The sequence below is a fragment of the Schistocerca piceifrons genome, chromosome 3 (genome assembly GCF_021461385.2).
Source record: "Schistocerca piceifrons isolate TAMUIC-IGC-003096 chromosome 3, iqSchPice1.1, whole genome shotgun sequence".
Classification (NCBI taxonomy): Eukaryota; Metazoa; Arthropoda; class Insecta; order Orthoptera; family Acrididae; genus Schistocerca; species Schistocerca piceifrons.
In genome coordinates, this window is record NC_060140.1 from 72,110,068 (window position 1) to 72,122,271 (window position 12,204).

Below are 12,204 nucleotides of genomic sequence, written 5' to 3' on the forward strand. Positions count from 1 at the left end.
GAACGTCTGTGCGCTCTCCGCGCCCTTTCGTTGTTGGCACTATTTTTTCTCGAAGCAACAGATTTTCAATCAGTACAAAACATTATTTTAGTACCAAACTAAAATAGCTTGTACATCTGTTTACATGCCAGCTCTCCAACTTAATTACTGCATGTAGGGCACGATTACACGCGGGCAGTTCTCTGAATAGGTAAAAAATTTCAACAACACCGAGTGCTGGGTCAGTCTCCAAGCACATATGGTGACTGTGCCAACACGTAGACAGCGTGTCTGTATGTTGTGCGATCAATGGCTTCTGCGACACTGTGAATGTGACCAGCTCTTCTACTACTACTTAACTCAAATACACTACAGCTGAGTAACTGGTAGTCCGTATACAAGAATGGTTACTTGATACAAGACAGTTATGTCCTTGATAGATGTTATAGTAAGGTGATGCTGAGTTTCAGGTCCAAACTAAGACATTACAGCATTGTTTTGAAACAAGAAAGTTTGTATTATCCTCGTAATTTGTGCTTGGATCGAAATGAACAAGTCGATCAGCTACTTTCGTTACTTAAAGGAGTACTCCGAGAGGTACGATTGAGATTAAATGAAATATACATAAAAACTGAACCAGAAACAACAATTATAAAGCAGTGAATACGCTTCTATAGATACATCTGCCTTAAGGATAGCGGAAAATCAGTATATTTCTAAAACCGAAGTTATCATGGGCATTACCGGAAGTAAAATAAGTGTCAGGAACAGTTTTAGAAGGGCGGAGAAAAGCTATCAGATTTTTCTGGTGGAAACAGAACCCAGCACATGGAGGGTCAGCCAGACAGGAGCGAAAGAAAGCGCCGAGTGATGGGCTCAAGAAATGGAGACAGCCATGTCAATGCTGGCCGACGAACAATGCGAATGCGACTGGTTGTTAACAAGCTGTTTGTATACAGCATTCTATCGAAAAACAGGCAGAATTTAATCTTTACACTTTTCGTCGTCCCTTGCCGGCTGATCGGCAAGCGAGTACCAATCCACAAGCTTCACAGTATACTTATTCTCTCACGAATTTTGCGTAAATCATCAACTGCACTTCAACAGGAAAATGTTGTACATAATTACAACAACAGAAGAAAAAATGGCATTTATTAGGCCACATTACGGTGGTTGTCTGCAGCATTGTGAACCCCTGTTAGTGCTACAATCAAAAGCATAAAAAGCCCCACAGACTGCAAAGTAAAATTTGAAACTAAACTGAAAACATTTCTCTGACAACTCTTCCTATTCCGCAGAAGGTTATCTATTACCGTAATGCATAAATGGTCATGAGGAGAAATTATTGGCTAACATCTGTCTTTAATTAAAAGACGAAAAACTAAAAAGTTTAGCATGGGAGCAGTTATACAACAAAAAAATTGTCAATATATAGCGCCTCGTTCCACATCAATACGATTTCTCGTGCAAATGATACAAGGAATACGAAACTAGGGAAGCAACTAACTAACTAATTAATTACTGATACATCACAAAGCATGGTATAGGCTTATATACTTTGAAAACATGAAAAAATAAAGCAGATATCAAAGCGCATGCTGTGCTACCGTTTGGTTATTCCTGAAAAACAGAGATGCTAGCGAAAAATATTCCGGGAAATGCAGCAAACAGGCTACTGTTGGAAAGGTAGGCCCACATATTACACTAGTTAAGATGATCATTACAAAAAAAAATTCCTTACATACATGTTAAAGGAAAATATCCTTTTTAAGGGTTCTTAATCGTTTTAGACCGTTCCCTCTATCAAATTTATTGTATTGCACAATGCTGGTAGATGTTTAAAAATATTATATTTTTTACCCTGTAAATTGCTATTATTGGCCCCACACTGAATGACTCATCACAGGTAAGATTTCGAAGTGAGAAGATATGCACACTACAATGAAACTAATGCACTGACAATCTAATAAAACAATATATTCTGTGTGGAGGTATATTTCCATGCAGTTCTGTTTCTTTGCCATTTCAATACTCTCACTTTGTTGACATGCACAAGATACGAATGCATGCCTTGCTTCTTTCCTCATTGCACGCGTTTAGGGGCTACTTAAGAACGCGTAGGTAATTTTTTTGCGAACGTGAACATTAGAAACATTGTGCAAACTAACTGAAAGCTGAAAAGTGACTAACAAGAATAGTTACGTTAACTAGGCCAAATATATCTTATTACTAGAGGAAATACGCGATCAAGAACAGAAAAACGTTCGAAATTGCCTTCCTGAGACTATGTTATTCATGCATGCACTGTATTTTTGAGTATTTAAAACAGTTGTTGCAAGCACAAGGCAGATATAGTGAACAAGAAGCACACGTAAACAAGCTGCTGATGTTTTGGGCTACTTAAAATGGCACCCACTCTGGCTTCAAAACAACGTACAGAGTAAATCTGTAGCGCCGTCCTTTTTTTTACCTCTTTGCTGAATACAACAGATTTAACATCCTCTCTGAAACAGTTGGGACTTGTACACATGTGTGCAATACAGGTGACTGAAGCCACGGGCGAAAATACAAACTTATAAATAAAGATTAAATATAGTCTAAGACACAAAATTACTCCATCGTGACATATAGGACGATATCCGCTCGCCTCTTAGCGCATGTAATTAAAAATGATTTTAAAATAAAAAGCAGGTACCACAAACAACCTTTCCACACCTTTTTCCATGCTCCGTCCGAACAATTAAAGTTTCATTTCTAGGGTAGTTTTGTCATCCTACGCAGACAGTGTTGGCGATTTCTCCGTCGAATCATCTTGGAAGTTGAAGAAACTGCGGAATGCACCATTACCTACACAGTTCTCTGAAGACATTCCCAGCCAGCATTTCAGCGTTAAATTAACTGCTTGCTTGCAAGACTGAAGAGGCAAGCCGTGAAAGGCGCCGTAACAAAAGGGAACTGCGTAGAACGGGCGCCACGCTACACCGCCCACGGCGGCTGTCACCTTGTCATGTACAAGCCCGAGCTGTTGTCGCTTCGATACAGCCCAGCACTGCACGGCGAAACCAGTCCCTAAGTCTTCAGCTCCAAGTTCACAAGCGTCGAGGCGTTTTGCAAACCAGGGACATTCCCCAGAAGAGGGAAACAATTCCCTCTAGAGAAACCCTTTTTAAGTTTAATTCCACGCTCATTACTTCAATAACACGTTACGCGATATCGGAATCAAAACTGTAGTAGCAAATCAAATGATATGCTGTCTCTCCTAGTAGCAGTGGGTTTACAGTATTTTCGAACACACAGCAAGTGACAAAATTACAAATGTCTAGTAGCAACTTGTCGAACAACTTTCAAACTACCTTGTATCTGCAAATAGTACTCCATTACAGCAATTTTAATCATATAATTTACGAGGTTAGCTATTGATGCCGTCCTGGTCTCTATTATTACCCATAATCGTTGCTTATGCTGCTATGCCTTTAAATCGTTTACACTGGAAACTCCGTGACATTCTAGTAAAGCAATCATCAAAACATCCGTTACTTGATCTTCACGCAAAATTAAACTAACAGGGGATGGAATAGTCCAGTGGCTCCGAAGCATGTGCAACGTCATTTGCAAAATCAGTGATTGCTTAAAGCTGAAAAAATCGTGGGAGACAAAATATGCCTGCCGGCAAAAGCTATCTTCACGAGTGATTTTAAGACGAATTAGAATGTGACGTCTCAGTCACGTACACGTTTGGCCCCATTGTATAAACCCCTTTTAAAAACAAACTGCCAAGTAATGTTTATTTTTTCTTCATCCCACACTAAGTTATGGTGACGTAAGCGTGAAGTGTTCCTTGCTCATAGGTAAGACCCCAATTTACACACACACACACACACACACACACACACACACACACACACACACACACACAGGCTATGTGATTTCAATACATTTTTAGTAATTAGATTCATACCTTGCCTGCTGGAATTTAAGGATACTTTCGGCAAACACACTGTCTTATTTGCAGCTTTCGTTTCCATTACTGCCGTTCCTTTCCGGGTATTATTTGGTGAAAGAGGCTTCTTATTGTGGAACTGTTCTTTAACATCGTTTACCATTCAACCTAACAAAATACATCCACCGCGTGTGATTACTTGTATCATTCCAATATTGCTTACATGAAATAGCCTACCTTTAAATGTAACTGAGTGCTAAACGTCTTCGTCTCCCGTAACTTTCCATTTACAAAAGTCAAGAAAAATATTGATTAATCTGTTTAAGCTAGCTGACAAGATTCTGCTTTTAATTTACGGTAGTATCGCCACGAACTGAGAAACACTTTCACAACACGTCAAACCGACGATGAAACTGCCAGGTAACAGTATTATATCGTCACTTTTGGTTCTGCGCACCATAAATACTGAAACCAAACTTATTTTACAGAATGAGCATCAGTGTGTGGAGAGCTAGACAGGAAAAAGCTCAATTTCAGCATATTTTATTCACAAGGACAGCAAAAGCACTGTTGTCCAGAGAGCTACCTTTTATATTTTATAAATTGAAATTGTAGACAGACCAGCAAGTTCTGTATGAACGTTGATACGTGTCTCATTTCTCTGCTGTGAAAACGAGACATTTGAAAGACCCACTACGTAAAAATGTACGTCTTACAAATTAATCCTAGGCTCTAAACCTTCCACTGTCTTGTCTGTTCTGATTATGGAACACTTATCACTTCCCTTCAGGCCACATATGAGAGAAAATACTTCCAGAAAAACTTCCTCACACTTAAATTTATATTAGATGTTAAATTTCTTTTATTTAGCAATGTCTTTCTTGCTGTTATCAGTCTGTATTTCACACCCTCGCTACTTTGGCCACTGTTAATTAGTTTGCTGACCAACTACCTAAATCCGCCCCATTCCCCACTCTAATTCCCGAGCATCACCAGATTTAATTGAGCTGCACTCTTTTACACTTTTCCTGATATCAATCTAATAATCTGTTTTCAAGACACTATCCATTCGTTTAATTGGTCTTCCAGGTCGTTTGACGACAGAATTACAGGAGAAACTTTTCCTCTCTGCACTTTAGCTTCCTTTTCAGACCTCTCTTCGTTTTCCTTTATTCCATGCTCAACGCACAGATGGAAATAACAGAGGATATTCTTCAATATTGTCTTACTTCTCAACTACTGCCTCCCTATCATGTTCTTCGACTTTAACTGCGTGTGTGTGTGCGTGTGCGAGAGAGAGAGAGAGAGAGAGAGAGAGAGAGAGAGAGAGAGAGAGAGAGCTACGGCAGTCAGCTATATTTCTAATCGCGGCGAGAGCCAGACCGCCGCTTGTCACTGTTCACCCGTCACCTCACATCCTGCGTTCGCTTATTCTAGAGCACGACGGTTCCAATCCATGCGCGCCCATTCTCATCTACGTTTAGCATAATTTCCATAAATCGTATACGGTTGCGGTCACGGTGGCACCTACGACGGTCGGATCGGTGAGCGGCATCGGCAGACGTCGCCACACTGCATTCCATCTGTCTGTTTTTTTTGGAGGGAGGGATGCCACGACGCGCTTGCGCTGAGAGATGAGCCCTGCATTGCGGCTTCCGCTATTAAAACTATGTCGAATGCATATGAATGAGCTATAGTATACCTGTCTACAAAAATGTGGCGAATACCATACACTCCTTCAGTTATTTGAACAACGAGACATGTTTTACGAATATACAAGAACCAAGAAATAAACTTTCTATAAAAACTCGGGATGACTCGTGGTGACACTGAAAACAAATCCACCTTTGCAAAACGCATTTGAAGTGAAGAGAGGTTAGTTCGTAATCATACAGTAACTTTATTCATTCTATTTAATACCTTTTTAAAAATATTCTGTATTAGTCGCTATGGATCGCAAGAGATTCTCTCTGGTTTCCGGCGGCTATCAGAGTTGGTGAAGAATGCCAGTCCTGCTAGCGAGATGAAGGCAGAGCTCACTATCTGCAGCATCGTCGACAGGACCGATTGCGGATCTTTGGTGCAGACCGAGTGGAGGGTCTGAATCAGATGCTCAGACGGTTATGCGATCGTGTAGGCGCAGATTCCTCGAACTTTCGGATTCCGCTAAATAGGTCAGGTGTCAGCTACACACAGGAGGCGGCTATACGGGTAGCAAGGGCTGTGTGGCGTGGACTGGGCGGTTTTTTAGGTTATACAGTCTCGGGAAAGATGAAAAAGGGCTCCAGTCTCAAAGGGTACAGGGCAAATGATCGAGGAGAATCGACCAAGAAACAGTGGGTTCTGTACTTTTAAACTGTAGCTGTGTTGGAAAACTACCAGAGCTTCAAGCGCTGATAGAAAGCACTGAAGCTGAAACCGTTATAGGAACAGAAAGCTGATTAAACCAGAGAAACTGCGCCGCAATTTTTACAGAGGCGCAACCCGTGTTCAGAAAGCATAGATTAAATAAAGTAGGTGGTGGTGTGTTTGTGTCTGTTGGTAGTGAAGTTTAAATAGATAAGTCCTGCGAATTACTATGGGTAGAGGTTATACTCAACAGTCGTACCAAAATAATAATTGGCTTCTACCGACCCCCCCCACCCCCCCCTCGACTCAGATGATATAATAGCTGAACGCTTCAAAGGAAACTTTAATCTTATTACAAATAAGTACCCCACTCATACAGTTGTAATTGGTGGGGACTTTAATCTACTCTCGATTTGTTGGCGAAAATACAAGTTCAAAGCCCGTGGTAGACAGAAAACATCTTCCGAAATTGTACTAAATGCTTTTTCTTACTTTGAACATTTAGTTCATGAGCCCACACGAATTGTAAATGGTTGCGAAAGTACACTTGACCTCTTAGCCACAAATAATCCTTATCTAATAGAGAGCGTCATTACGGATAAAGGGATTAGTGAACAAAAGGTCATTGCAGCGAGGCTCAAAATCATATCAACCAAAACCACTAAATATAAACACAAAATACATCTATCTAAAACAGCAGATAAAAATTCGCTTGATGCCTACCTAAGAGAGAGTTTCCATTCCTTCCAAGCTAATTATGTAAGTGTAGACCAGATATGGCTCAAATTCAAAGACACAGTATTGACAGCAATAGATAGATTCATACTGCGTAAGTTAGTAAGAGACGGGACATCCGCCATGGTGCACAAAACACGTCAGAACACTGTTGCAGAAGCAACTAAAAAAGAATGCCAAATTGAGAAGAACGCAAAATCCCCAAGACTGGCTAAGTGTCACGGAAACTCTAAATTTAGTGCGGACGTCAATGTGAGATGCTTTTAATAGCTTCCACAATGAAACATTGTCTCAAAATATGGTAGAAAATCCAAAGAGATTCTGGTCGTATGTAAAGTACACCAGTGGCAAAACACAGTCAATACCGTCATTGCGCGATAGCGATGGAAATGTTACCGATTATGGTGCCACTAAAGCGGAGTTACTAAATACAATTTTCCGTAATTCCTTCACGAAAGAAGACGAAGTAAATATTCCAGAATTCGAAACCAGAACAGCTGTTAGCATGGGTGACATAAAAGCAGATACCTTTTGTGTTGCGAAACAACTCAATCACTTAAGAAACGCAAGTCTACCGGTCCAGATGGTATACCAATCAGGTTCCTTTCATAGTATGCAGACACAATAGTACCTTTCTTAGCAATCATATACAACCGCTCACTTGACGAAAGATTTGTTCCTGAAGACTGGAAAGTGTCACAGGTCACACCAATATTGAAGAAAGGGAATAGGAGTAACCCATTGAATTAAAGACCCATATCACTGACCTCAATTTGCAGGAGGATTCTGGAGCATATACCGTATTCGAACATTATGAGTCAACTTTAAGAAAATGACTTATTGATACATAACCAACACGGATTCAGAAAATATCGTTCTTGTGCAATTTACCATGAAGTAATAAGTGCTGTCGATAAGGGATCTCAAATCGATTCCATATTCCTAGATTTCCACAAGGCTTTTGATACCGTTCATCACAAGCGACTATTAATGAAATTGCGTGCAGATGGTGTATTGTCTCAATTGTGTGACTGGACTCGTGATTTCCTCTCAGAGAGGTCACAGTACGTAGTGATAGACAGTAAATCATTGAGTAGGACGGAAGTTATATCTGGCGTTCCACAAGGTAGTGTCATAGGCCCTCTGCTGTTCCTGTTTTATATATAATCTGAACAGCCCCATTAGATTGTTTGCAGATGACTCTGTAATTTACCGTCTAGTAAAATCAGACGACCAATTCCAATTACAAAATGATCTAGAGGGAATTTCCGTATGGTGCAAAAAGTGGCAATTACCACTAAACAAAAGTGCGAGGTCATCCACATGGTGCTAAAAGAAGTCCGATAAATGTTGGGTATACGATAAATCACACAAATCGAAGGGCTGTCAATTTGAGTAAATACCTAGGAATTACAATTACGAGCAACTTAAATTGGAAAGACCATATAGATAATATTGTGGGAAAGGCTAGACAAAGACTGCGCTTTGTTGGCAGAACACACAGAAGATGCGACAAACCCACTGAAGAGACAGCCTACATTACACTTGCCCGTCCTCTGCTGGAATATTGCAGCGCGGTGTGGGATCCTTACAAGGTAGGATTGACGGTGGACATCGAAGAAGTGCAAAGAAGGGCAGCTCGTTTCGTGTTATCGCGCAATAAGGGTGAGTGTTACTGATATGATACGTGATTTGCGGTGGCAGTCACTGAAACAAAGGCGGTTTTCTTTGCGGCGAGATCTATTCGTTCTCTTCCGAATGCGAAAATATTTTGTTGACATCCACCTACATAGGGAGAAATTTTCATCATAATAAAATACGAGAAATCAGAGCTCGAACGGAAAGATTTAGGTGTTCCTTTTTCCAGCACACGCCATTCGAGAGTGGAATGGTACAGAAATAGTATTAAAATGGTTAGATGAACCCTCTGCCAGGCACGTAAGTGTGAATTGCGCAGTAACCATGTAGATATAGCTTTACTCATGCAGAGCATGTCTGACGCTACTCTAAGTGATGGCTTTGCAATAACCCATTGCCCTATTAGTGGATCAGCGACTAGAACCACTACTAACGTCACCGAGGACACGCCTGATCGTGTGAAAGCTCGCTTTGAATAATATTCCAGGTACAATCTTTGTGAAGATTCCTTTATCGTATGTGATTAATCTCTGTGTGCAGTTATTAGTGCTCTACCAGTACTGTAACAACTTCATGCCCTGATTACGTAACATAAAATAAATTAAATCTCTTACTAACCCGGGTGAAGTGATATAATGAGCAAAATACAATTTAACTGAATTAGATCACATGTCATCTGTATTCTTCAATTCGTGCAACCAGGAAATTTTAAGCGAATAATATTTATTCAACTATGGCTAAGATACATTTAGTTAGTAAGAAAGTGATGTTGCAGATTTTCAATGACGAAAGAATCAAGACTTTTCTTACAGAAATACTTAATTACGTTTTACAAATCGTTTCACAATATACAGGGTGTAACAGAAATATACGGCACAAACTGCGAGACACGTTCCTCACACATACACGAAGAAAAATATGTTATATGAAATTGTAATTCTGTCAGAGACAGCAATGGACTTGGAAGAGCAGTTGAACGGAATGGACAGTGTCTTGAAACGAGGATATAAAATGAACATCAACAAAAGCAAAACGAGGATAATGGAATGTAGTGTAAATAAGTCGGGTGATTCTGAGGGAATTAGATTAGGAAATGAGACACTTAAAGTAGTAAAGGAGTTTTGCTATTTGGGCAGCAAAGTAACTGATGATGGTCGAAGTAGAGAGGATATAAAATGTAGACTGGCAATGGCAAGGAAAGCGTTTCTGAAGAAGAGAAATTTGTTAACGTCGAGTATAGATTTAAATGTCAGGAAGTCGTTTCTGAAAGTATTTGTATGGAGTGTAGCCATGTATGGAAGTGAAACATGGACGATAAATAGTTTGGACAAGAAGAGAATTGAAGCTTTTGAAATGTGGTGCTACAGAAGAATGCTGAAGATTAGATGGGTAGATCGCATAACTAATGAGGAGGTATTGAATAGGATTGGGGAGAAGAGAAATTTGTGGCACAACTTGACTAGTAGAAGGGATCGGTTGGTATGACATGTTCTGAGGCATCAAGGGATCACCAATTTAAAACTGGAGGGCAGCGTGGAGGGTAAAAATCGTAGAGGGAGACCAAGAGATGAATACACTAAGTAGATTCAGAAGGATGTGGGTTGCAGTAGTTACTGGGAGATGAAGCATCTTGCCCAGGATAGAGTAGCATGGTGAGCTGCATCAAATCAGTCTCAGGACTGAAGACCACAACAACACATGAAACTGGATCCGGAAACGTTTTGTGTCCACGTTGCAAGTCATTTTCTCCAACTGACTAATCAACGAGACCAGATTGTAAATTTTCATAGTCGGAATGTATGGGCAGACGTCAATCATCACTCAACTGTTGAAGCAAGTCATTAACAAATATTTTCTGTCAATGTTTGGGTTGGCATATTTGGTGACTGGTAGGACCTCACTGTCTTCCACCAATGCTTAACAGACAAAGTTATCAAAATTTCATAGAGGAATTAGCAGATGTGCCTTTACCTGTGAGAAATATTTACTTTATGCACAATGGAGCACCCTACTCATTTTTAGAATAAAGTCCGTCGACTTCTAAATAACACATTCGGTGACGGATGGATGGATGGAGATGCACCAACTGCCTGGCCTCCACGGTCTCCGGACCTAAACCCCTGGACTTTTATTTGTGGGAGCATTTGAAAACTCTTGTGTATGGAACCCCAGTACAAGATGTTCAGAGGCTCCGTGCCCATGTCATGGAAGTCTGTGAAGCCATACGCAATACTCCAGGGTTACATCATTAACGCATCCGAGAGTCACTGGCGACGAGGGAGGGGGGGGGGGGGGTGTTTGGTACCATGTATCGATGCCTACGGAGGTCATGTTAAACATCTCCCGTCAGAGAATTGCATTTGGTATGCTGGTGCCATCTGTTCGTGCGTATTACCCATAATTGAGCTGGAGAAAGGAGCTCTAACATGGAAACAAAAAGAGTTTCCAGATCCATGTTCATATAACAATTTCTTTGTCTACGAGTAAAGAATGTGTCTTGCGATTTGAGCCTTACATTTTCTGTTACCCGCTGTGTGATTTGTGGTAGCGATTTTAGACCATATGTTTCGAGACATTTCTGTTATATATCTCATCCTTAGGATGCCACAAGCTCCTTTCTGTTATATATCTCATCCTTAGGATGCCACAAGCTCCTTTGCTGAACTAAACTACTTGTCCCCATTTCGATTGAAGTAAACTAACTTATCTGAATTCCTCTGTCCGAAGTCGGTATGTTCGGGCGTTGGGGTCGGTTGCACAGATCGCTCTCTTACTAACTTGAAAAAATCTTTTTGCCGTCGCTGCATATGTCGGTCATCGGTATCTCCATATATTTGTGCCACAGCTTAAGGACAATGGAGGGATGGTTCTTTTGAAAGCAGGCAGCCGACTTCCTTCCACATTCTTCCTCAATCCGAGCTTGTGCTCCGTGACCTCTGTCGACGGGATTCTGCCTTCCTTCTTGCCGTTGGTGCACCGCGGTGGAGTAACACGACAGGGGCCGGCCAAGTGTCCAGGGCAGGCCGCACTAATGAGCAAGGAAGGAGCACAAGTGAAATCTCTTCCCCTCACTTTGATGAAGTGTACGTTCCTTCTATATCATAAAGCAATTAATATTTTTTACCTATTCAGTTAATGATATATATACTGGTAGAAACTAAAACTTCACCTTGATCGAACGGTACCAAACAGCCGGGTATTTCCATGCCTGTGGGACACGTTGATTGAAATGTTCTCTTTGCGTGAATTTATTTTGAGCGGTTTCAGTACAGAAAAATGGCATCCCCACAAATGAAGAATAGTGCAAGTACACAATGGCTATCCGAATGTATGTAACGTTACTGTAGCTTACAGAGTTCGGAGAGCTATAGTTATCTGTAACTGCTTCTGCCGTGGACATCGCGGTTCGACATGGTCAGAGGCGGTGTACTTTAAGCTTACCGCCACGTTTCGAACTCTGAGGAAGGTCAAGTACTTGGGTGAGGGACATGGGAGCATCGCGCCGACAGGTCGCACCGACACTCGACTGTAGAGCAATGACTGGGACACGAAACAGACTCAAT

At 41.0% G+C, this 12,204-nt stretch overlaps 1 protein-coding gene across 4 annotated transcripts in view; it reads right to left on the minus strand.

Annotated features, from left to right (window-relative positions):
• LOC124787997 (diphosphoinositol polyphosphate phosphohydrolase 2) overlaps positions 1 to 12,204 on the minus strand; it is a 155,870-nt gene that overhangs the window by 14,302 nt on the left and 129,364 nt on the right. The window lies entirely within an intron of this gene.